The following is a 26,627-nucleotide window of genomic DNA, read 5'->3' on the forward strand; positions in this document are numbered from 1 at the left end:
GAAACACAGAATGCTAGTCATGCCGACTACTTCAGGTATCAAATCTACAGTATAAAAATAATCATAGGGAGGAGAGATTGCAGCACTTGGTTTTTCTTTCACAAGAATGGGTACAGACTACTTATACATGGGATCAAAGGCAAGTGAAAATCAGTCATGGTAACGTTTTTGATTGAAGCTGTCCTTACAGTCATTTTTCACTGGCAATTTCTGTGTAACCTTTAGACATCAAAGGCTGGTCACACATGGAAATGGGCTGCCACAAGCTCTTTATTAAGCTTTTAGGATAAAATTTATAATCCTGTGGAAATCTTTGTTGGTAGATAGCTAAAACATAAGAGGAGAGAAAAAAGTTTTCTCTTTATGCACCCTCCCAAGGCCATCAGCCTGGCAAAGACAACATTACTCCAGTTACAGCTGCTCGTAATTCTTTGTTAAAGAGAGATTTTTGTGTCATGTGTACTGACAACTGAAATCAAAAGTACTTATTAATCATGGGCTGGATTTTTTCTCTGAACTCTGCTTTTCTGTTATCATATTTCTTCTCACCTCCTTTCTTTAATTTTCATCTACCACCACCTATTATTTCCCCAAGTCACTTGATTGTAAGCCATTATGATAAATCTTTGCTGTAAGGACTAATTTCTCAGTGCCTCACAGGTTCCTGCTGCAGTTTTCAGGGCCTTCGTTTTGCAAGCACAAACATGGTGATGGAATGGGTCATCTTATATCTGATTTCACTGCTCCTAGGCCAGGAAACAAGCAGGGTTTGCTGCGCCCACTGCAAGCCTACTCACCTCTGTTGGTCACACGCTTCCCTGGTGTCGGTGTAGGGCACTCACAATCTCTTGTCCAGTTATTCATGCACAGATTTCATGGCAACAGATGTAAGGGAGGACTGCAATAAGCTCTTCTACCTTTCCTTCCTTCAAGGGCTGAATATTGCAGAAATATCATGCTGGTGATGAAACTTCATGTTTTTACCAGCATGACCCAGTTTGATCTCCTAAACTTTCAGAATGTTTATAGAGAGTACATAAAATTACTTCAGATGACAGGGAGAGATTTTCTGGATTTTCTGTCAAAAAGGCAGGAAGAGGTATACTCTTTTGCCTGTAATTTGAGCATATTTCATGTGGAAATCATTGAAAAGCAAAACCCATTGTCACTCTTGGGGCTGTTTTCAGTCATTAGTTTTGAACTAGAACAACATTTTGGACCTGATGCAAAATCTATTGACTTTATTTGAAGAAGTCTTATAGATCTCCATGAGCTTTCAACCAGATATTTCAGTGTCACAAAAAGGGAGAATTGTCTCAAGTTCCTCATGTAGGTCAGCCCATTATTTGCTCCAGAGGGGGAATTAATAATGTTACAAGTTCAGACAAAATTTGACAGAGGATGAACTGGAAATAAAGAAGCATCAGCTCCTGTCAGTATTGGTTCCTTCTGAAGAAAACAATGTCATCCTATTTTCTTCTTCCATTTTCCCACACTTCTTTCCAACCTAACATGTTTCTCATCAGTTACAGAAAATTAGTTTTAGAAACATTTTGTGAAAATCACAGAATTTTTTCTTATTTACTTCCCTGAAAAACCTTCAAACTGAAAGAGAGAATGGAGGGACAAGATGTCAAACTAGATTTCCTTTTCTTTGTCTGAATGAAAATACTCTGGTGTTTGCTAAATCCCCCAAAATAAGAAAAGAAACTTGTGAAATATTCACTGGATGAAGTCAATTAACATTCAGAAATTTGAAATAAATTTTTTGACAAGGTGGTTCATACTGTCAAATTTTCAGAAAAATTTACTCTTCATTGTGAAATTCTGACAAAAATATAGTACACCTCCTGTGGAAAACCCCTTTTTAACAACATGTATTGAATCAAGAAAAGTCTGAGTTAAAAGTCCTGCTGTTTAAAGAAAATTAAGTCTTCACAACAGAAAAGATCACTGAAGGAAAGTGAAATTTCCCATAGGAAGCTGACAGAGTACAAAGATCTCTTTCTTATAATTTTTCATACCTGGAGCTGTTTAAAAGACAAAGGAACGAATCTACAATACAAGCACAGTGTCCTCAAGAGTTCTTTGCTCACATTATTGTGGGCTAAGTAATTTGAGAACAGATAAATTTTTTACAGATGTTTGCCCCCCCAGTGGAATCAGTTTTATTAACTACTAATTATTGCTCTTATTCCAGTTATAAAATCTTTTACGGAGTTGCCATTGCTCATCTTCCACATCTCTCTTTCCCAGCCCCTTCCCTGTCCCACTCCAGACTTTGCCATGCTGCAGTGGGGCTGCCTTTCCCTGCAGTCTGTCCTTCATGGAATGTGTCACTGTACACCACTTCAGCACCTCGCTGATAACCACTTGTGAGGTCCCCAGCTGCCACATCTTTGCTGCTGCACTTCTGCCTCACTGTTATCAATTTCTGAACATTTATTTTTTTAGCTTGGGAAATCAATCTGAATGAGTTTATGCATTAGATGAAATGGCACTATATTGCCCAATTATTAATATATATTCTTATTTGGTTCAAGAGGCAAATCTGTTTGAGCAGTCTGATGAAATGTGCTTAGAAGGAGGCTTGAATGCAAAATTGAAACTGTAGGATAGTGCTTAAAAAGAAAGAAAAAGAAAGTAATCTGAATGCATGAGACAAGAGTTTTAAAACGAAGAACTTCTTAGGCCAAGTCATTTGATACTAGAGGTAATAAAGCACAAGAAACAAACTCTCATGTTGTATTATTTTAAAAGACAATGTTAGGAGATAAAGAAATGCACATGTTGTCTGCAGGAAGGATGAATAGTCAGAGGAGAAAATAACAGACACAATTTCAGTTACATGATCACCTTGTGAGCACTTCAAACTTATTCTTAAAACATGAAAATGAAATAGATACTTCTTCCCAGGCCCCACTACTCCTAGGTGTGGTTGTAGAAATTTGTGTCTGAATCCTAATTCCCTTCTGAAATATCAGTTTTCATTGTCTTTCACATCATATTTCCAAGGATGGTCTAGGGTGGGAGCTTTTATCAAGCAATTATTTGCAGCTGTAGTATGGAGAAACTCTGGCCACTACATCTCAACTAAGAAAGTTGCACATGGAACAGCTCCTCTCTGACTGGGATTGTTTGTTTAAAGCCAATAATTGTCATTTGGGAAAAAATAGAAAAAGTCTCTGCCTGTTGTTTCTGCCTTTCCTTTTGCAGAAGAAAGGTTATTTGTGTCACAAAGCTGCTAGAGCTAAACTACAAATGGAACAGCATATCCTGGGGTCCTCAGCTGCATTTAACTTCCTTTGTTATGCATTACTTCCACTTTCAAGATATATAGACAAACTTCAGGATAAAATCCAGCACATTCCTCAGATTTTGTTATCTTTGAATCCTCTTCAATCTCATCAATTCCCACAGTGTTCCTTCTGCTCTTTTTACAAGATTTTGACCACTTCTCCATAGATGTGTTCAATGATTATAGCATGTTTTACTAAGGGCTTGACCAGAAGATTTGTAGGGGTCTTATCGGAAGAGGGAAGAAGCAACAATTTTGCAACATTTTAGAAGACATAATTTTTATTTTTACTTCAAGGACGCGCAGATGAATTTTGTAAAACGTGGAAAAAACCAGCGTTCTGTCTTGGGAAAATGTATTTTAATTGTGGGATATGAGACACCACTAAAACCTGTCTTCCTGTAAATTTTTTGTAATGAAGAGTTATGAAATGATGCTGAGACAAGTTACTGCAGCTAAATTTTGGGCCTGACTGATCCAAGATTATACCTGCAGGACTACATATTATCATGGACATTACATCTTGCTGATTTTCATGTTCCTATTTCATGCATCTTCCTATCCTGCAGCATTTTTGCTCATAAATTAAACACCAGACTTGTGTTTGTTCAGCAACAGAAACAAGATCAAGAGTAAGTGATTGTTTTGAGTGGCCAAGCATCCAGAGGAAAGAGAATGGACAGCTTCAGGCATAGCTGTAATCAAAAACCTGATTGTTTAGAAATGAGATAATTTTAAATGAAGCTCAGCTATCTCCACTCATTGTGAATTATGTCGCTCAGATCCTACTACTTTATAAGGTGATAGTATTGCTTAATCAACAATGTTTTGAAAGGTAAGATGAAAATTTTATTGGCTCATTTTTCTTGGACAACATTGACTCCCAGCTGGAGGGATTTGACTGTGATGTGAGCAGCAGGGAAAGTTTGTGGATCCCTATTGTTTCCTGAGGCTGGGCAACCTATGTGGAAATTGCTGGTCAGGGTAGTAGTGCCTTCTATCCAAGTTCAGAGAAATTCTATGAGATCCCCTCTGGCCCAGGCAGTCTGAAATCAGCTATGGACAAGGCTGCAGGTAATGAAACTGCTCTGTGTTGAGTAGAATAAAAGACATATTTTGTCTCAAAGAGAATCTGTGTTGTGCAGGTACAGGAGTGGATTCCTGTGTTCTGCTTCAGGAAAAGCTATAAATCTATATAGAGAAATAGGTGTTGTTTTAATATACAATACTAATAAATCTCTAGAAGTAGGGAGCTGTCACCATTTCTCAGCAGTCTCAAGCTGGCATTGATTGCTCCATGCTTATGAATGTACATTTTATCCCAACATCATGTGGAGCGTACTGCAACTTCTCTGTGCCAAACCAGAGGTGTGAGAAGTTTAAGAATAGCAGAGCTGTTTCTGTAATCCTCCTGTGTTTTGAGATCTAGCAATGAATCCATGGAGCAGGGACAGTTCTGAGAAACAATCATCACCATCTCCTCAGGGCCCAAACAAACCTCTATGATTTTGGTTTCCTTGACAGCCTCACAGTGGGATTGTCTGCCTGGCCTTGGATACCTGGGCAGGCCTTTTGGGCTGATTTATTCCCTTTGCCACACAACATATATCTGGCTTTGCTGAAGTGAATAATGAATGTTATGGAGATCCTTGCTGAGTAGCAGAAACATTTTTCAAAGCATCAAGCAGCTGTAGAAATATGGCACTAAAATAAGAGAAAAAGCTATGAACATTAGTAGTGTAAATTGGTAGTGATAGCCTTTATTATCCCTTCAGACACTAACAGCAATTTTATTAAACAGCTTCTTCAGATGGCTGATCACATGAAGCACAGCAATTAGGAACTAGGTAAGATTCATTGCACAAACAAAAATCTCAGGGAAATTACTTGTTTACTGTTTTCAGCGATATTTTCAGTAGAGCTGAAATATGTATATGAAATATGAAAACCGGAGTCAGGGAGAAGAAAAGTTCACACTGGACTTCTTTGCAACCAAAACTCTAGTCAAGATAATTTTTAATTTGTAGGCATCAGTTCAGGGCCTGTGGTTGTCAAGAAAAAATTCTAATCAAGGTATGTGCACACCTAAAGAGCACTGACAGAGAGAATGCCAAGGAAATATGAAAACAAACCTCCTAACAAATTACTTCATTTTGTAGTAAACAAGATGAGAAAAAAAAAAACCAAACAAAAACAAAGCCAGGAAGAGGCCTGAACTTCAGATATGCTGCTGTGAATAAGAATTGTGTTATTCAGCAGTGATGTAAACTTCCCTGAAGCAAATTGTCCTATGAGAGCATGTCAGCATGGAGGAACAGAATCCAGAGGGATGCTGTAACCAGCAGCAGCAGCAGCAGCAGGTGATCCTCAGCAGCAGGGCAGCTTGGAGAGCAGGATTGACCCAGGTGAGCTGAGAGCAGGCAGGACTCACTGCTCCTCTTTGCTGCCATCCATCAGACAGGACATGGATTGCTTTTCACCCATCCCACTGATGCCTTGTGAAGGCTGACCTAGAACAGAGACTGGATGGAGTTAAAGAATAAAGTAGGTATTTATTAGAAGGACTCAGGGGATACACCTTAGGCAGCACAAGAGCCCAGCCAGGGCTACACCCAAGGTGAACCCAAAGTGGTCACAAAATGGACGATTGGTCTCAGGGTCTCACACTTTTATAAGGTCTACTCCATTTGCATTTTGGAGTTAATTGTCCAGTTACAGCTTTAGGCTACGAAGTCCCTCCTTGTTTTTCTCTCTTCATTTCACCACTGTTTATGCTCTTGGGCATGAGATTTGGATCATTTGTCCTCGGGCCCCAGCTAGAGAAGGAATGGTTTTGTCCACCTACTCATTGAAGAGAGCTTCCTACCCCTAATATGAAGCTCAGAAATACACACTAAAGCAGTACCGAATCTGAAAAATATAGAAGCTAAAACCTGAGGCATCACTATGTTCACCTAATCTGCATCAGCTTTAAGTTGTCTGAGGATCAGCTTATTTGGTGACCTTAGTGACAGATCAGCGCCTGTCATGGTAGTGTTTGTTCTTCACCCGCTCCCAGCCAAGAGTGGAATGAGATCCAGTGAAGCTAAAAGGAACAAGGGCTTTTGCAGAGATTGAGCTTAGAGAGGATCTTAAAGAAAAAGGCTTTGAAGGGAAGCAGAGGGAAGTTCAGACTGAAGGTTAGTTTGGCAGTGGGGGGAAAAACAGGCTTCTGCAATTAGTTCTAATGAATTATAATAAACATAGGAAAATATCTCCCTAGATTTGCAAATTGAAGGAGTAATTAAATCTGGAATAAGCCACAGTTGATATTCTGACTTAAATGCAAAGAATTATTTATTTTGTGAAGGTTGAGCTAGGTCAGACTGTCCAGCTCTCTTAGTGACCAAGGAAATGGTCATTAAATGAGCTAATAATAGCAGAAAGGGCAAGGGAATCATATTCCCTTTCAAAATGTACTAGGAATAATGTGTTGGTGAGTCTTATGTTAGTACCAAGTAAATGAGGAGAAATGATAATTAAGAATAAAATAACTAAAGAGCATGATATCTTGGAGGATATCAGCAGTATTTCCATGGTAGAAATTTATGCCTGGTTGACCTCCTTTAATTCTCCAGAACTGCTTAGAAAAATAATAAAGAATGGAGAATTAAGCTTCCAAAAAATCCTTGATCAAAAGCTTTCAAAAGAAGTAATACAAGATTTTAATGATGCATAAGGTGAGATGTAAATTTTTCCTGCTGGATTAAGTGCCTCTACTGAGCTGTTTCAATGTAAGGAAACTTTCAGGGAAAAATTAAAGCAATGGTTTATACAGTCAACACTAAACAGAAGAGAAGCAACTTGTATGAGCAAGAGGAACTTTCTGCCTTCCTCTCTGTAATTGCATCACATTCCTGTTACAGTGGGGAAATTGATTACACCTGTTCTGTAATTACTTGCAATATTTGCAATTTTTATGCTTCCAATTATCAAACGATGTCTACAGCTGTTTTTATCTCAGGCAAACTGCATCTCTGAACTGAATACCTTTATGCTGGTTATGTACCTGAGGCAACAGCATTCTGGAAAATTTGAACTGTAATTTTTTTTTTTTCCTGAGAGAGGATGAAAAAACCCCAGTTTTTCTATTCTAATTTTTAACATCCTCTTTCCCAGAGTTCTAGAAGCCCTATGCTTTGTGAACAGAAATTACAAATTATGTTGGTAATAATGGTAAAATGCTGTTCTCCTTGGAACAGCATAGCTCAATTTTGGGCAGATGGTAGCACTCTGAGAGAAAAGATGTGAATACTGATTGTTGCAGAGACCAGTCTGGTGTTCTTATGATCTGGCCCTTCTCTTCCACTGGGCCCTGTAATGGAGAGCTGTCTGTGTTGGAGTGAAAAATTAGATAGAGCTACTTTAGCATGATTAACCTAAAAATCTTGTAAGCTTGTCTTTCTGCTGTGACAACTCTCCTTTTAAGTTTCTAGAGCACTGTAAATATATTAAAGAAAGCCAATATCTTAAGACACTCTCAACTTATGATAAATTGTCTATTTATTCTCAGTCTTTATATTCTGCCAGCTGGTCAAATTCTAAACCAGTTCCAGCAAGTATTGGTATTGCTTTTTTTTAGACATTCAGTTTTGGGTACTCCTCCTTCCCATAAGAGGAAGCTTAAACCAAGCATCCCTGAAAACCCACTTCAAATTGCTTAGTTGTGGGCTTTCCTTGGGTTGCTTAGCTCATAAGTTTAGAGTGGATCATTCTTTTAATTTTAAGAAGCTTCTTTCACAGGTTCTTGGGAAAACAAATAACCTGCTATGGTGAATTTCTAGAGAATCATTAACCAGAGATTGGTTGCTTTGGATACAGAGGTACATAGCCTACTTAAAAAAAAAAAAGAAAAAAAAGAAAAAATCAATAGCCATGCGCAGACACAAAAACAAACAACCCAAAACAATTTGATTGCAGCTCAGAAATGAGAAGAAGCAAAATTCTTCTCATGTGACAGCATTCATTGCAATTGCAGATGAGGTGAATAATTGCAAAAAGCAAAGAAATGGTAAGGTATGTCTTAAGGGTTGCTTCTACCTATACAAAGGCTGTAACACAATCCTCAACAACAAAAAACAAAAACAGAAGAAAACCAAAAATTCCCCAAAAACAAAAGAAAAAAAAGAAAAATATTTGAATGATAAGTAATCTATACGTAATGAATCAATCTTTCTCTGTGTCTGGAGTCTTTCAAGTCTGGAGGTGCTGAGTTTGTCATTGTTGTGCTTAAATGCCCTCGTGGGTGCAGTACTACATAAACTTAAAAGTAACTTTTTCAGCTTAAGGGGTTTGATTTTTTTTTTTTTTTGTTTCTGTGATTTTTTCCTGCTAGATTTTTTTTTCAAGCCATCAACAATACAAAAATGCAGAGCAATACACAAGAAAATAGTGGAAACTGAGTTCAGTGAAAAACACATACAAATTTCAGGTGGCTCCTGAACTCTGCATCAAGGATCAGCTCCCAGCACTCCCAACATCCAGCTGCTCAACTCCCGGCATTGGTGGGACGTGTGCTGGCAGCAGCAATGGTCCAAGACACTTGTCACAGCACATGGAGAGTGGGATGGAGAGGGAGTGGCATGTCCACTTTGGGGAGTAAGGGCTCTTTAACATAACTCTAGAAAGCTGTGATCCTGGAAGTGGGATCTGCATGCACCCACCAGGAGGTGAGGTGAACTCAGGAGAGGGAATTTTCCCGTCTGGCAGCCTCTGATCAGAGGTGAGCCACCAGTGACTCAGCCGGGGGCTGGGCTGCTCCCCTCACAGTGGGGGCAGCTGAGTTCCCTCTGCCAGTGCTGCCAGGTTTCTGTGAAAGTCTTTTCCATTTCCAGTGCTTATCTGAAGAGTTAAGCAGGGACACAACCATATTTCTGCTTTTGGTAGCAGTTAATGATCCCCAAAATGCAAATAAAAGAGAGAGTTGCAGCTCTGTAATAATATTCCTGCTGCTATGTTATTAAGTACGAGGGGATGAATGTAAGGGCAGGTTTGTGTGGTGTACATGACTCAAACTTTGACACTGTTTGAACTCAGTTCTGAGTCAGTCTTACCCCCTGCCCATGATGCTGAGTTTGTGCCTGAATGTTTCTTACATCCATGCTCTTTGAATCAAACAGGGTGCAAGACCCCTCTGATGCAAAGAGTTTTTAGGCTGGTATTTATTCTACTGACATTAAACTATGTTTTTGGGAAACGCTGTGTGGTACCATAGACTCTAGAAAGCACAGATGAGTGAGGGATACTCTCTGTGACTGAGGACAAATGGGGTTAGCTTACTGCTTCCTCTGTAGTTGCTGTACATCCTGTGGAACAAAGAATCAGACAAGGAAAATGAAATATTTTTCTTTTTTGAACACAGATCTTTTCCAAATGTCTTTGTGGTTCCCTCTCAATAATGACAATAACATGACTAGTGCCCTGGGCAAGAGGTGTAGTATTCCTGTGTACAAAAGAGAAAGGGAAATCGAAAGAGCTCAAGTGATGCAGGAGATGGCCTTGGGCAAATGTGTCTTATGACTTGTCTTTGGATGCCTATGTGCTATCAGACTACAAATACTATAGATTTCATCTTTTCCATCATCTTGATTGTTCCAGTTTCATTTTATATATATATGTGTGTGTATGTGTAACTTTGCGAAAAATGAAATAATGTCAAGTTCAGATAGCCACAGGCAAGAAAGGTGAGAAAAGGAGATTTTGCCCTTAGCTAAACTATGTATATAAAGTCCTGGAGAAAAGGATGCCATGTTTCATCTTCCTCTTGGTCAGACAAGTCTGACCAAGAGCATTAAAATTCCCTCTGACACTCCAGGTTAGCCTGGAAGAGTTGAGCCTTAGAAGACTTAATTTCCCCAAAACACCAGCAAAGTGTGAATCTTGTGGAGAAACCAGGTGCTAGGAAGCTGTGCCTCCTCTCCAGGAGCTGCTTGACTGGTCTGTCCTTTGGCACCATTTCTAGGTATTTGCATTGCAAGAAAGGCACCAAAAATAGCAGTTCCATGAGATGTGCATCTGCTGGTTAAAGCTGCTTTGAGAAAGGCACCTCTTGGAGAGGTTTGTTCCACAGCTGGAAGTAGGTTCCAGCAGCTACTGGCATAGCTTGGCCCTGCAATGACAGCTGGTGTCCTGGCCTGCACTACTCCTATCCAGCTTGTACCTGAGAACACTTTTATAGGGGCCTACAGTGATTGGACAAGGGGGAATGATTTTAAACTGAAAGAGGAGAGTTATAGGTTAGATTTTAGGAAAACCTTCATCACTGGGAGGATGGTTGGGCAGAGGGACAAGTTGTCCAAAGAAGTCATGGATGCCCCATCCCTGGAAGTGTTCAAGTCCAGGCTGGATGAGGTTTGAGCAAGTTGGTCGGGTGGAAGGTGTCCCTGCCCATGGCAGCAGGTTTGGAACTAGATGATCTTTAAAGTCTCTTCCAACCCAAGCCTTTCTATGACTCTATGGCACTGCAATTGTGCTGATGGGGTTCTCCAAACAGGGCTTCTGCCCAGGGCATTGCACACTGGGACTGCTGGGTCTTTCCCCTTTCTCTCTCAAGTGTTGCTACACAGAGGGGATGCATCTGTCTAAGACCTCCATTTACAAGCATTTAGCTGTGAATCAGAGCACATTAAAGCAGGTAACTAAAGTCACTGTTGAGCTGTGAATAACAAATCCTTAGGAGAAAAATTTCTGAGCAGGTGTTTCCAAGAGTCATACTGGGGCCCTCAATGGATGCAATAAGCAAACATAAAAAGTTATTCTAAAATATACAGTAAATAATGAAATTATTGATTCATAAAAACTCTGAAGAAAAAAAATACACAAGCACTTGTGTGTCATGGTTTAATCTCAGTCAGGAACCAAGTACCATGCAGCCACCCACTCACTCCCCCACCAGTGAGACGGGGGAAAGAATCAGAAGGACAAAAGCCTGAAAACTTGTGGGTTGAGAGAAAGAAACTTTCATAGGAAAAGCAAGTCATGCACAGAGGCAAAACAAAACAAGGAATTATTCACTGCTTCCCATGGGCAGGCAGGTGTTCAGACATCTCCAGGAGAGCACGGCCCTGTCACATGTCACGGTTACTTGGGAATACAAATGCGATCACTGCAAATGTCCCTTCTCCAAACTTCCTTCTTCTTCTCCCCACTTTATATACTGATCATGATGTCATAGGGTCTGGAATATCCCTTTGTTCAGTTGGAATCACCCATCCTGGTTGTGTCTCCTCCCAGCCTCTCATGCACCCCATACTTTTTCACCAGCATGGCAGTACCAGGAGCAGAATAGGTTTTTCTCTGTGTATACCCTGCTCAGTAACAAAAACATCATTATATTATAAGCCCTGTGTTCAGCACCAATCCAAAACACAGCCCCATTCCTGCCTCTGTCCAGAAAGTTAGCTCTACCCCAGACAAAACCAGCACATTATGGTATTCTCTGGAAGTTGTTTCCTCCCTATGCTGCTTCTATTCATGTTACTCTCATGTGCTCCTAAATACATTTCACTTGGTGGTGTAGGTCTGGAATTTTAATACGGAGGAATAAATCAAAGAAAACCACATCCCATGGTAGCCTGACATACAAGAATGGATAGAAATCTGCTCAGGAGATTTGCTTCAGTGCTGGGCTGTTAATTCAAAGCCAGTCTGCGGCGAGGTATCCGGCCTTTGAGGTTGAATGTCCAGCTAGCTGAGGGCGGCCAAACACCCAGCTGCAATCCCGCCAGCACCCCTAGGTGTCTAAGGGCCTTGGGCTGTGCTGGCTGCGGACGGGCTCGCTGCTGCCAAGACGAGTAAAAAGGAGCTGGACACTCGCTGGGGTCAAACTCAGGCTTATTATAGGGCCCAAGACGACAACCAGGGAGTGACCCAGAGAGGGGGGAGAAGCAAGGTTTTAAAGGGAGGAGGTGTATCAGGGAGGGGTTTACAAAGAACCAATAAGGGAACATAAGGGAGTGAACATAACATGACCGACATTAGGGATAACCCAATTGATACAGATAAGGGAGGGACTCCGGGACTACCGCCAATCACTACCCCCAGAGCAAAGAGGTTTCTGGAACACTAGGTGGAGTGGGGGGTGACTGACAGGACCCAGTCTACCCAGGGAGGAGAACAAGTATACAAATAAGGAAATGAAGGGGAGGAGGAATTATATAACTTGAGGGACTGACAGGACCAAGGGCGGGAGTAACTATAGTAACAGAATGAGTGGCAGGGCTATGGTGGGAAAACTGGGGAGGGCAGAACCATTTACATAAAAAGGGGGGAGCAATACAGAACATGGGGGAACAATACAATAATCAAAACAATAAACAAACACACTGCAACACCAGTCCAACCTGTCATTGCACTTAGTCCAGTTCAAAACTCCACCAAAATTCATGGCAAGGCAGGCAGTGAGTTCTGACAAGGCTGAAGAACACTTTGATGGTTCACCAGGAATTAATTTAGTGGTTTTATGCAAGGTTTTGGGTGACAAGCATTCAGACTGCCATGTGGATTCCTATCCTGTTACTTGACCAGGACCCACAGACTCATGACATGGACAATGAAGATACTCAACGAAGGAGCTTTGTTAGGTGGGGGAGCACATGCTCTCCAATCTCCATGGGATTTCCTGATGACGTCTTTGTGAAACGCTGTAGAAGCCATGGATATGCACACATATATCTCATTCTATACCGTGCCTGATCTCCCATATCTGACAAGTATTAGGTCCTGTTCCCTGATAGGTATCAGTGCTCTTCCCTGGTAGGCTGTCTGCGTACAGTGGCAGAGAGCTATGAGGACTGAAGGAGCTGCATGAAAGCAGTTCCTACCTGTTTACGAGTCACTCTGGTGGGTGCAGAAGATGCAATGCACAGGACTCTTCTTATGCCGTACTTGGAAACATCTGTGAGATTTGATGTTCCCGTGAGGTCAGCAATCTCCATTATCTGATTTGTTTGGTTTATATTTTGGGCAAATTATCACTGTGATTTTGCTTCCTACCCATGCTTTTTCCCTGTTAGTTTAGCTCTGGGTTCTATCATGCTATTAGGTTTCAGTGAATTTTTATAATTGCGTCATGAAGATGAGGGTCATTCTTCTTTGTTGAGGGGAGTGATGTGATGGGGAATCTGAATTTAACTCACAAGGTGTGACAGCCACTGCCTCAGCACTGTAGATGTCAAAGTGAGGCCGAGGCCAGGCAGGAATTGATGGCTGCCCCAACCTTGTCTCCAGAATGTCCAGGAGGAAACATGGCTAAAAGGCCTCTAGACAGGATGGAGTAACAACAGCTACCATAAAATACTATTGCACAAGATGATAAAAGCCATCTGGTCTTGGCCGAACCTGAAATGCACATCCTTGCTGCAGCTGCGCCTTTGTTCGGTGGCAGATGCTTCTGCAGTCTGAGCAGATAAAACTGCTGAGCTGAGAGGGCAAGGAAAATCCCTATCTGACCACACTCACAATCTTTTGATACAGCAATTGGGAAAAAACCCCACCTCACTGCAGGTTAGGTCCTGATCAACTTGTGGCAGTTCTTGCTATGGGGAGAAGGGAGCTGCTCGAGACTGAGAGTAAAAGTAGCTAATAAAGGACAAGAACCCTAACATAGCTCTGTTATCCCTTCCATAAAAATGTATCTCACATGAATTAGTGAATCAGCCTCTAACATTTTACAGTCAGGCAAAGACTACAGCAAGGCTAAATAAGGAATGTTTGAAGGGTCAGTCTTGGGGCATTTGGAGAGACCAGTCTGGGTGCTTACGTAAGACAAGAAGATGATGAATAAGTGAGCATAGAGAGCTTGCACAGAGTCCTTAGGATTGCTCCAGGCTGTGACTTCAGTGATCACTGCTCAAGGGGCATTTCTGAACATTTCCTGAACATCAGCCCTGCTGTAAGTGTTGGAGCTTAATGGCTTTTCTCTTGTTTGAAGAAAGAAAATATGGAGGTGTCACAGCTGATGAAGTAGTTACTAAAAAGGTCTGTTTTGCTCCACTTTTGTAATTTTGGCACAATCTTCTGTCAGCTGATTCTTCCTTGAGGTTTAAAACACAGAAGTTTGTAAACACGAGTGGACTGGAAAAACTGTGTAGCTGCACAGGTGGCAAGAGCAGAAGATGCCAATGTGACAAAGGTTTCTGGTGAATTTGGTTGCCAGCAGGGAGACCATAAGAAAAGGCATCCTTAGTGTCTCTCAGGAAAGCTTGCCACCATTTTTCTCCCTGCTGGGTCAGGTGTGACAGGCAGTCACACCACCAGCCCCCTGTACTGGGTATTGGGGAGGAGGATCCTGTGTGGGGAATGTGGGAGTGAGCACACCATCCAGCCCCTGCTTCCACACCATGGATCCTCCCCCCTGGCTTTTAGAGGTCTCAATGGACTCACAGTCTGAGCACCATGAGAAAATTGACTTCTTCTGTGGGGCAGGAAGGAAGACACTCATGCAGGCACAATCACGGCATGGTCTCTGTCACTGTCTCAGATGCTGGTTCTGCTCCTTGCCACACAGTACATGGAGGAGGTGTCTGATCAGCAGCTGCTTGGATTCAAATCTATTTAGCACATGCTTGCCCTGAGCCTATGTTCCTCAGGGTGTCATATGGAGACATATAACTTCAGAAACCTTCCTCTGAAGCAGTTTAGGAACAAAACCTTGGGGCATTTCTTTCACAGGTGGTCTCTGAGTTTCTAGGGAAAACCATCTGGAAAGCAAGCTAAAGATCCATTTGAGCAAAACAGTGTAGGCACAGTTATTTTATTTTATTGTATTGGGTAAAATATCACACAGCACATGATGTGAATCCTGCAAATATCTGCTGAAGATCCTGATATAATGCTCCAGCATCCTGTCCAAGCTCCTTGTTATCACTCCTGTGACACTTGGCAGGCTGGGAAAACCTCACTGGTAGTGACCAGAAGTCCATTGACACCCTGAAATCTAAAGCTCAGAAAATCATTGTGATAAAATATATTTCTTTTGGGAAAAAATCCCTCTCTCTGGTGGAGTAGCTAGTTCATCACTGGGTCTGATTCCGACCAGCCACTTGAGCCTGAGGCTCTCATGACTAACTTCATGTGAGAACTTCATTAAGGAGATCCCAAAGTTAACAAGCTTATTTGCTTATTTTATTTTTTATTCTTTTCCCTAAAGTAATTTTTTTTTAATTTAGAGCCACTTCTGAGTTCATGATCCTTTGCATTTGAAGTTACAGCTTTGTAGGAAATTATCTCATTTTCTTAACAACTAACTTCAACCAACTTCTTCCTTTTTTAGTGTAACAAATTGAAGATCTTCGGGAAAAAATGCCCACATCAACAAAAAAAAAAAAAAAAAAAAGGAAAAAAAAAAGAAAAAAAAGCCCAAACAAAAAACCTCCCCCAAACCCCAGATCATGTTTTCTTAATCATGGTGACATAAAGAACACATTAGCGCTCTGTGTTTTAGTTTAATTGCAGTTGCACCGGAAGAATAAAATATTTATACTTGTGTGCACTTCTTTCCCTTCTGACAGCACAGAGAGCATGTTGAACTTTTCTGATAAGATAAAAATGTTTCAACCTATGCTAATATACACATGAAATGTATTCAAGAACACCTTCTTATTACATCTGTCAAAGGATGACCCTGCTTGAGCAGGAAGTTTGGATCACAAGACCCACTGTGATCCATTCCAACTTTACCCATTCTGTGAGTCTGTGAAGAAAGTAGAAACAAATATAGGTCTCAAATATTTCTCAGGGTAATGGACATGTCTGCAAAAGGCACATGGACACTCATGGCCTAGCAAAAAATAGTGCTGCAGAAAACCAGAATTTCTCCATCTTTTTCATTAAATCCAGTTATCTTGGGCAACTCTGCCATATAATTTATCATCTAAACAGAAAATATTTTATCCTTAACATTCTGTCTACAGTCTAATTTTTCTGTTCCTAACATCATGAGTGTGCCTGGAGACACAGATATATTTAATTGCTGTAATTGAGAAATATTGAGACATATTGAGTGCTATGTCTCACTGCTGGTTAAGGAGAAAGACCCTTGAATTTGGGAGAATCACCACATCATCTCCTTGAGTGCAAAGGAACTGACTCTGCAGCTGGGGTGGTACTAAGAATTATTAAAGAGAGACAGCAATGCAGCACACAATTGTCATTTAATTGGTGTACAATTTCCTTATTCAGTTTAGAATAAAGATAAAATTAGAGAAAAAGCTCTAAAACCTTTGTATTAGCACGTCAGAGCTATAAACTTGCACCAAATCCCCTAGAGTAAATACATATGGCTGCAATTATTTCATTTGAGCCCTGATGAATTACACTAAGCAGAGCTCATATTCTATTATTACAAAGGTTATTGTTTTTCATGAGACACTCAGATGCAATGAATAACTTAGAACCATATTGGCCTGACTGTGCTTTCACAGATATTGTTGCAAATGCAAAATATCCATCAGTTTTAAAAAGAATAATCGTGAGAGGGGGTGAAAATCAGTTCTGTGTGCTTATTGACAGCCCTTCACATTTTCAAGAAAAATCAAAATTTTTCCTTTTCAATGACTGATTATTTTCAGCCTTTTTTTTTTCTTCCACAGGGAAATCAAAGGAAGAATATAGAAGAGGAAAGAAACCTAATTCTGGACCCTGAAAAAAGGCAAAGGTGTAGTGTTTGAATCCTTCAGCTGGCGATCTGAATTCCAACCCAATAGTCTGCTTCCTTTCTCTTCTGGCTGTGTGGCTTTTTCTGAGCCCTGAACTGCCACCTATGCCTGCATTAAAATTCTCACATTAAGGGAGTGCAGGTTCTGAATCCCATGTAAAGCTGCTACTATCTGTCTAAGGCTGTCTCCTGCATACAAGTGATGTAAATATTCACTGTGCCTTTGGTGTGACCAGGTTAAAACTCTCTCAGTATTCAGACAAAGTGTCTTTCTAGTTCATTGGTGCACATTCTTCATGGAAAAGTGTTATTTATTTTCCTCACATGAGTTATATTCTTGCACCCAAAGACTGTCAAGTCTAGCATCTTTTTACAGAGAGAGCAAATGGCAAGAGCCAAATGCACAAGGCTTCCCCTCAGACTCCCTCTCTATAGCTAAATATATTTGCTTAGGCTAGTTATATCTGTCCAGGGCTTTCCTCTCAAAGTTATGTTAGTCCAAGGCTGCCAGACTTCTTGCTGTATTGTTTCCCGAAACACAGAATACATTCCGTTTCCTGGCTTCATCAGCTCTGGGACTGGTTGCCATCTGTCAAGTAGCCGAATGTGCATATTTTCAGCAGTAATATATAAAAAAAACCCAAACTAGTAAGGGGAAAAAAAAATCAATCTCATCGTGGTGGGTAACTTCTGAGATGCCACAGGAAGTAGTACATGGACCCCAGGAGTCCACCTACCACAAGCTGAAAACCACAAAATAAGATAGAAATACCACTAACAATGATGAATGAATTGACAAGAAAGACATAAAAAGGCAATATGGGAAACACCAGACTGATCTGTGTGAGTGGTCTTTAATTCAGTGGCTTCTTCCTACCTCTGCTGAGTGCTAAGATTTTTCAGAAGAAAAAACAAAACAAAACAAATCATAAGGGAATATTTTTCAGGGGAGCTTCCCTGAAGCACCTTATTTTATGCACTGAAAATAAAAATCTTGCTCTCTGTTACATTATTTGTTATTCTTTCACTGAAAAAATGTGTGTATGCATCAACTGGCCTGAGCCCTCTAAATCTTTTAGAAGGCTGCTGTGCCTGGGCTGAGTAAAGTCTTGTGTTAAATGAATTTGACAGTCCAGTCACGCATTTTAATGGGAATGTTTCTTGGTGATATATAAGCATTTATTATCTTTCACTTTAGGCAATGGCTTCATAGTGTTTTGTTGTAAGGAAAAGAAAAAAATCTCAGTGGACGCCCAGTTTCAGTTAGCACTGGATATCTGGTTGTATATAAGGCATATTTGAAATGCTACATTAATTACTTTCCATCTTTCACCTGCAGCTTGGGGATAGAAAAAGCCTGACTGAGAAGAGGTTTAGTCAGGATTCTATTCTTCTGACTTAATTCAAATTTTCCATTCAGAGCAGAAGTTAATATTTCCCATTATTTCCATGGTTTTTGAAACATTCCAGGAAAAACACAACAGGCGTAGCAAAACAAGCATCTCCTAAATTCACCTTTGCATGACAATACTGAGATTGTAATGTTTATGTCTTATGACTTCATCATCCCGAGCACAAACTCTTGGCAGTTACCAATGAACCAAGTGCCCTTGATTTGCTGAACAGCACAGTAATTCATCCTTCACTTGCAGTGTGGAAATTCAGGTGCCTGTTTAACAACTTCATGGCTACAGTTTAACAAGAAAACTTGCAGAAAGAGGAAATTCACTAATCTTCAATTTAATTAGTTTTTCTCAGTTGCTGGAACTCAGCATTTCATCAAGGGTTAAAAAAGAAAGATAAAAACATGAATTAATATATGCTGCCATATTTTAGTATAATGAGTATTATGAAATAAAATTGTGTTTCTGTGCATTTTGTGTGCCTTGAATAAAAACATGCTTGGAAATAGCCAAATATGGTTTACAGCTAGACTAAAGTTTGAGTACAGCCAATTTCCTTAATAGATCAAATTCTGGGGAGGAAGAATGGATTATAATTTGTCTATTTTACCTATTCAAGTTCTATGTCCCACATAATCACACAGTGATGCATAATGCAGTTCTAAATCAGAAAAGGGCCTCCTGGCTTGGGTTCATGCAAGACTGATGTGTATTTTGTTTGTTAAATCATAATTTCCATGTGAGTAGATAATCTGATAGAACAGGAATAAGAAAACTCTTTTTCTAGTGATGTTTTTTGGTATTAAAACTGATCCTGGAAGCATTAACAAACACTGACACGTGAGCTTGACAGGAATTTTCCCTACAAAGTGCTGATTCATTAAAAAATAAGTGTTTCAAGGAAATCCACTTGTTTTCACAAGACTAGAGAGAATTGTCAATGGTTTTGCCCCAGGCCTGTCCAGGCTTCTCCTTGTTTGGAGGTTACATTCTCAGCATGATGGTCTCAGGTCTGACAGCCCTGGGGTTTGTTGGAGGGGCTTAGAGTGTCTGAAATCCAGGCTCAGCTGCTCTTGGATATTTGGCCCTGTAACAGGGAACCTGGAGAGTACTTATGTATCTAATTCCATCACATCTTAAGAGTTATGAATACATCTGCATATGCTCTTATACACTGCTAGAAAAAAGTCTGTGAAGAGGTCACAGAGAAAAGAAATCACCAGCTACCAGACTGCAAAAGATTTATCCTGTCTCCAGATAATAAGCCCTCAGCTCAGTAGTGAACAGAATTTTGTCTTTGGCTTCAATTGGTTTAAAATGATCCACAGTGAACCAGAAGTCAAGTCAAGGAAGAGTAAACAGAGGAATGGTCTCAACTTTTAATCAGAGTACACTTTGGTTTTTCTTGTCCCAGTAGGGTATCCTTCAAGATAGATGGTCCTAACTGTGAATTAATGGTGGTATGGGCTCCTCTGGTTTCTCTGGGCTCTTTAAGCTTTGCTTGTCAGTGTTCTTCTCAGATACCTAAAAGCTCACATAAGAAACTTTACACAGGCTAAAATTTGAACTTTTTTTTTGACAGCCATAACTACTAGGGCTACGCATTGAAAAAAAGAAAAAAAAGAAAAAAAAAGAGGAAAAAATGCCCAGAAAGAAATTTAAAAAAAATCAAAAGTTGAGAAATCAGAACAAAATAACAGCTTGAGAGAGGCGCTGGTTTGTTATGCTGCCACAAAACAGATCAATCCATGCCTTGAAGTGAGCACCCATGCGTATATTCTTTTCAGCTGAAGTGTCTGCAAAACTTAAATAGATCTGCCACATTCTGTTATCATAAATCTCTAGCTTCTCTCCAGCAGCTTGAATCAGAAATACTTTTCAGGTCCTAGTTTTAATTGCCTGCAGTGCTAGCAGTCATTTCACAAACACATGTTGTTCAACAGTTGTGGAAGCCAGGCTGCACTTCTAACTAGTAAAAATAGGTGCCAGGACTTTGAGAAAATGAAATACATCTGTTGAAAACAGATACAAACTGCTGAAAACACTTACAAAATATGTTCTGACAACAGAAGTAACCTCCCAATGTGTTTGTGGTCCTGCTGTTTTCATGTCATACGCCCAGTAAGCGCACAAAGAAAGAGAACACAATGGTGACCACCTCTTCTTGAACTAACAACAGTGAAAAACACATATCCTGGACCTGGGCAATGTGATATCCCCTACAGTACTGTCCTGAAAACTAGAGTGATAGGAAAGGCTCCATCCTAACACTGCAGTTAATATTGCCATTTAATGTATCTAGAGAAGCGTGTCTCACCTGTCCCTTTGAGCAGCACAAATCTGCCAGATTTCCTGATACCCAGCAGCTGGACCTCTGGTAACAGCATGACAGATCTTGCCTTGGGCCTTTCACCTTGAAACTTCTGCTGCTGAACCTGTCATTTTTGGTGAGTCTGGGGCATAATCCAATCACCTTCTTCAAGCTGTAAATAGAGAAGGGTTTCAGACTTTTGTGTTACACAGTGACAAAGCTTTTCTCTGAGTGCTTTGGGGTTTTTTTCAGCATGCTTCCTAAAAATGTGGAAACAACATAGTTTTTCAGTAAGAGCTGCATAAATATTGTATGTATGAGTTTGAATTTATTAGACTCCTAACTATATTTTATATTGCAAGGTTTATTGAATTCTCTCTTTTCACCAATGAGTCTTTCCGAGAGATTCTTGGGCCTGTATATCTGCTATATAATCCACAAGAATTCCCCAGAGGATCAGGCCTCCCAGCCTGCTCTACTTTGCAGTAAAAGATAAAGCAGGGCATCCTGATGTGACAGCATTTTGGTATGTGTAGAGCCCTGAGCCTTTCTCAGATTATTTGGTATGTAAGGCAGAATTGTACTTCCCTTGGTTTTTATTCTGTTTCAAGTACATAACAATAACCATTATAATTCTACTGGTGTCCAAGAGATAATCTTCCTAGGTAGATATTTTGAGACACATCCCCTGAGTTCTCTTTCTGCATCTCAGTGTCATTCTTTTGCAACAGCAAAAGCAGAGCTCAGTTTTGTCTTGAAGACACAAGAAAGAAATATTTCATATACATTATGATGCTTATGCTACAGCAAAATACCAGAAAGAAAGTCCTTCAAAGATGTCTACTAGATAGGACTGAAGTCCCACTGATAAAACCTTACTGTGTCAAACAGCCCAGGTAACCAAATTCATTGCCATGGTTAGTCAATATTGCTGAAATTTTAACATACTTCTTGCTATTAACAAGATTTTGACATTATAAATGCAAATTTCCAAAGAGGTGCCATTACCATTTTGATAACAGTACATAGTTTTTGGAGGGCTGCTGACAATGTTATGCTGGGATCAGTGAAAGATGATTTTAGGAGAATTTTCTAGTTTTCCTTTATTCAGAAGGGGAGAAAAGTGCTTGCCCTACAAGGCTGTCCATGTTATTTCCTAATCTTCTTTGATCCCTTTTGTAATTTTCAAGTGTATGTAGTTTCTCTGAGTCAATGCTACTGTTGAGATCTCTCTGTTCATTTTATGCAAAGCATAATTTTCTGCTTAAGATAATATTCTGCTGCTGTTTAGATTCAAAAAAAAGTTTTGACTCCTGTGAAGATTTTCCCTAGAGTGTTTTCTTACAATTTTGAAATAATACAGTACTTTCAGTGATGACATAAATGCTTACATCATGAGGTGGGTAAGTTATGGCTTTAAATCTCACTGTCTTTCCCTTTGTTTCTCAGCAAGCGCACAGACACACACATGACTTAGACACGTCAAATAGGAAAAAGAAATGTTAGTCTGCTGGATTACAGAATGCCATTACAGAAAGATAATGGTGTTCTTTCTTCCTTATACAAGTTTACTTCATGATCTGATGAATTCCTCAGTTCCTCTGAGCAACTGTATTTCACAATGTTTGAACCACCACCTTGAGGAAGTAGTAAAGGCATTCATAACAAAAAAATTTAAAAGAGGAAACTCTTTCAGAGTACAAACAAAGCTCTGAGGAATAATGACTGCTTCTCTCAGAAGTGTAGAAATGTCATGAGTTTCAGCTGTTGTAAATTGAGGTACAGGTGAGGTTGGTTTGATCCTGTAACAAAGGTGAAAAAGAATTGATTGAAACTGACATGAAAGGAATTCCTTAACAGTTTGGGATTAATGTAGAAACAAATATAGGTCTCAAGCATTTCTCAGGTTAATGGACATGTCTGCAAAAGGCACATGGACATTCATGGCCTAGCAAAAAATAGTGCTGCAGAAAACCAGAATTTCTCCATCTTTTTCATTAAATCCAGTTATCTTGGGCAACTCTGCCATATAATTTCTCAGCTAAACAGAAACGTTCTCCGAGAACTTTATGACAATAGCCTCAAAAAACCATTAAGTTTGTTGTTATAATTTCTAACAGAAAAACAAGAAAGAAAATAGAGAGATCTAATTAGAGGATAACAGTGATAACAAAACACTTTGAGTAACATCCTATAATTGATGTTGACACTGAAATTAATGCTTCAGACAAAGTATGCTTCTCAAAGTGAATATTTCCATCTTCTTAGATGCAGATGTGTTGGAAAAAAATCAGTGAACTCTGTCCACAAGCAATAACAAAACACCTAAAAACTCTATACAGTGTTTGTTTGATAATGTGTTTGTCTCTAATTTGTTTACATTTAATCCAGAATGTACTTAAACTCATAAAGACAAAATGTATAAGACTGTGATTATATCTCTTACTGAATGAGTCTTCTTATACATTTAAGTTTATATTCATGCTTAAATTCTTTGCTGGCTTCAAGACACAAGGCAAGTTAATGTGGTCAGGAAACCAATCCATTCAAACTATTGAACTTATTGACTTTTCTTTTATGCAGAAAAACATTGGCAGCTGATACAGGATTCAGCCCACTCTCTCAGGGCTGCAGACAATGCTAAAGGAAACACACATTTTCAAAAATTAGCTTGACATTGTAAAAGTTCACCTAGACATACCAGGAGCCAATTAGACATGTGGCAATGGACAGCTACATGAAGGAATGGACCAAACTGAGTGTTTCTGAAAAGAGCAAGCTTGATGTGTAGAATCTAAAATTGCATGATGCTATTTCAAGCAGGAAAAAAAATACTCACAAAGCACTTTTTGATACAAACTGAAATACGTGAAAACTTGCAAAGGACTGTCTGATTTTGGTAAAAAAATGGTGAAAAAGTTACATTGCAAAAATAAGTCCAATCTAAACTGAAAAACAGGACCAAAAAAATGAAATGATCACTTATAATTAAGCTGGTAACATATTCCAGCAGAATTCAAATAATAACAACAGGTTCCTAACATTACAAAAATCTATATCAGCCTAATCACAAAATGTCAAAACCTCACAGCTTTGTGATGTTCTGTCCCCTTGCAAACTTCCTCCAGCCTGAAGCTCTGGGCTGTGGGCTGTTACCCACTCCTTCTCATTAAGGATGTAATTTTCTGGAACCTACATCCTGTATCAACATGATCAACAAATAAAGTGAACAACACTGAAGTATCTGCAGTATATTTCTAGTCACCAGTCACAAAATGGATGCTTTCATCTTTTCACTCTTTATAATTTCTAACAGAAAAACAAGAAAGAATGTTTTTCACTTGATGGTCTGGCCAAATTTGCAGCCTATCTAGCACTTTGTGCAGCCCAAGATTACTGCTTCCTGCTGAGGAGGCACCTGTTGATATCAAAAATGTTATGATATTTGAGCTGTATGCCATGCACAGCTACTGCCATGCCCACAGAGACAGCCATTTCACTGTAGAAGGCAACAGGGCTGAGCTGACCAACCATAATTTATCTTTGGTAAACTCACCCTGACCATTCCCGATTGCCTTTTTGTCCTCTATGTGTTTGTGGGGCTGCAGGTAAGGCTGATGTGTCTGTAGTTTTTGTGCTTTGACTCAGCAGGGGTTTATGTCAGCAATCAAGTGAACTTATGGAACTCTGGAACATATAATGTGATTATATCAGAGGAACATTTAGTTTTTCCCTTGACCAGATGTGATTGTTGTGAAGAGGAATCTTGGTGCGGTACATACTTATTGCTCCTTCTCTATCTATCTGGCTGACTCTAGGTAAAACAGAAGCCAAACCTTTTCTTTTTAACTGCATTCAGCATATCAGGGTGGTCTTGCCCATGCTCAAAACATGCATACACTTTAAGATTCAAAGTCATATGCATTCATCCAGGACGACCTGAATTTCCAGTGCCAGGAGCTCTCAGCCTCATCCTGAGCAGCACCCAGTGGGTGAGAGAGAACCAGACAGTTCATGGAAAGCTACAAAAAAAATCACAGAATTTAAACTATCAGCAGCTCACAAGAGGTCTCACCCCAAAAGAAATGAAGCTCCCATGTGCCAGATAGAAAAGCTCTGCAACCTCTGTGTCTGGTCAAAGTCACAACCCAAACTTTGACTGGCCAACCACAGCTGGATAATTAGTCAAGAAAGAAAAGAACTGAGAACAGAGCTGGATTATTCTATTTAATGAGCTCAGGATTTGCTCAAGTCCAGAGCAAATGTCCTCTGAAAACTGATATCCTCTAGAAACTTCTTGGTCAAAATGTTTCAAATATTTTCTTTTTAAATTTAGTTTGGATTGGACTTCCAGAGTTATATATTTCATGACACTTGTGATGTATTAGAGTGATAAACATCTAAAGCAGCAGACTCCGACTGCAATGTTTTTGTCTTTTTTCGTTTGCAAAAGTAATTTCAGTTTTGGCATATCTGTGGGCAACAACAAGATCCCGGGAATCAGTGAGCTTGCTGATATTTCAAAATTCCTGCTGTCTCTGTTTACAGACCAACTATTATATATTGTTAAGCTTCAGTGAGATATTCAGACTGTATTCAATATGAGTAAAGATTTTGAGTGATGTGGAGAGAATAAATCATAAAAAGCCACAGAGACAAAATAAGGTTCCCTGGGAAAGCTTGAGGAAGGAATTAATACAGAGGTTTTTGTATCTTTCTTACCTTTTTCCTTTTCCATTTTCTTAATCCTACTCTTAGAAGTGGTGTGAAAAGAAAATATATTGATACTTGGGTACAGTTTGTGATCATTGGATCATGGATAACATTGAGTTTTAGGAGGGATCTGAAAAAAATAATTGTGCTGTGCAATTGTACACAAGAATTGGTAACAGGAAAAACTCAGACAAGGAGGTGAAAGAGGGAAATGAATGCACTAAGAATATTAACACAGTTGAGGCGAGGAAGAACTTTACTTCAGGTTATTCAGATGGCGTTTTTGGGTGTCAAACCAAATAAGTGCCAGGAAACAGCATGTTGTGAAGGTCGGGTCTGGTGTTTTTCCTGTTTTAACCAATGCTATCTTCAAGCTACTAAACTCAGTTAGAGGACTGTCCTCCTGTGGCCATTAATCTTAAGTGTTTCTGAAGTACCACGAGTTGTGCCAGGCCTCCAACTAGACCCTGTGCCACTGATTATGACCTTCTGGGATTGTTCACTCAACCAGTTCTCAATCCACCCCACTGTGCACTCATCCAACCCACACATCCTTCCTATGAGGATGTTGTGAGACAGCGCTGAAAGCCTTGCTGAAGCCAAAGTAGACAACATCCACTGCTCTCCCCTCATCCATCCAGGTAGTTGTCTCTTTGTAGAGGGTAATCGGGTAGGTCAAGTAGGATTTGTCTTTAGTGAATTCATGATAACTACTCATGATCACCTCGTTGTCATCCCGTGGGTAGATGTGGCCTTCCAGAATAAGGCACACTATCACATTCCCAGGGACTGAGGTGAGGCTGATGTGACAGTAGTTCCCTGGGTACTCCTTCTTGCCTTTTGTTGAAGACTGAGGTGACATCTGCTTCCTTTCAGTCCTCGAGCACCTTTCCTGATCTCTACAGCCTTTCAAAGATGATTATGAGGAGCCTCTCTATGGTGTCCAGCAGTTCTCTCAGCACCATGGGTGCATCACTCTGTTTTAAGTGTCAAAATGTCTAAGCTGATAATATCCAAAAGTATTGTTTTGTCCCTTTTCACTTTGGACTTTGTTATGGCAATGTTTATGTCAGGGTAACTATGCACCTCTTGAGTATTTTTTGTGAAATTCAGGACAATAACTAAAAACCTTGTCAGCTAAATTTCTGTTTATGAGCTTGCACTGAACTATTTCAGAAACCAGGCTTTACAGTAATGTTTGAATTGTCA

Source organism: Zonotrichia albicollis, chromosome 1, assembly GCF_047830755.1.
Source record: "Zonotrichia albicollis isolate bZonAlb1 chromosome 1, bZonAlb1.hap1, whole genome shotgun sequence".
Lineage (NCBI taxonomy): Eukaryota > Metazoa > Chordata > Aves > Passeriformes > Passerellidae > Zonotrichia > Zonotrichia albicollis.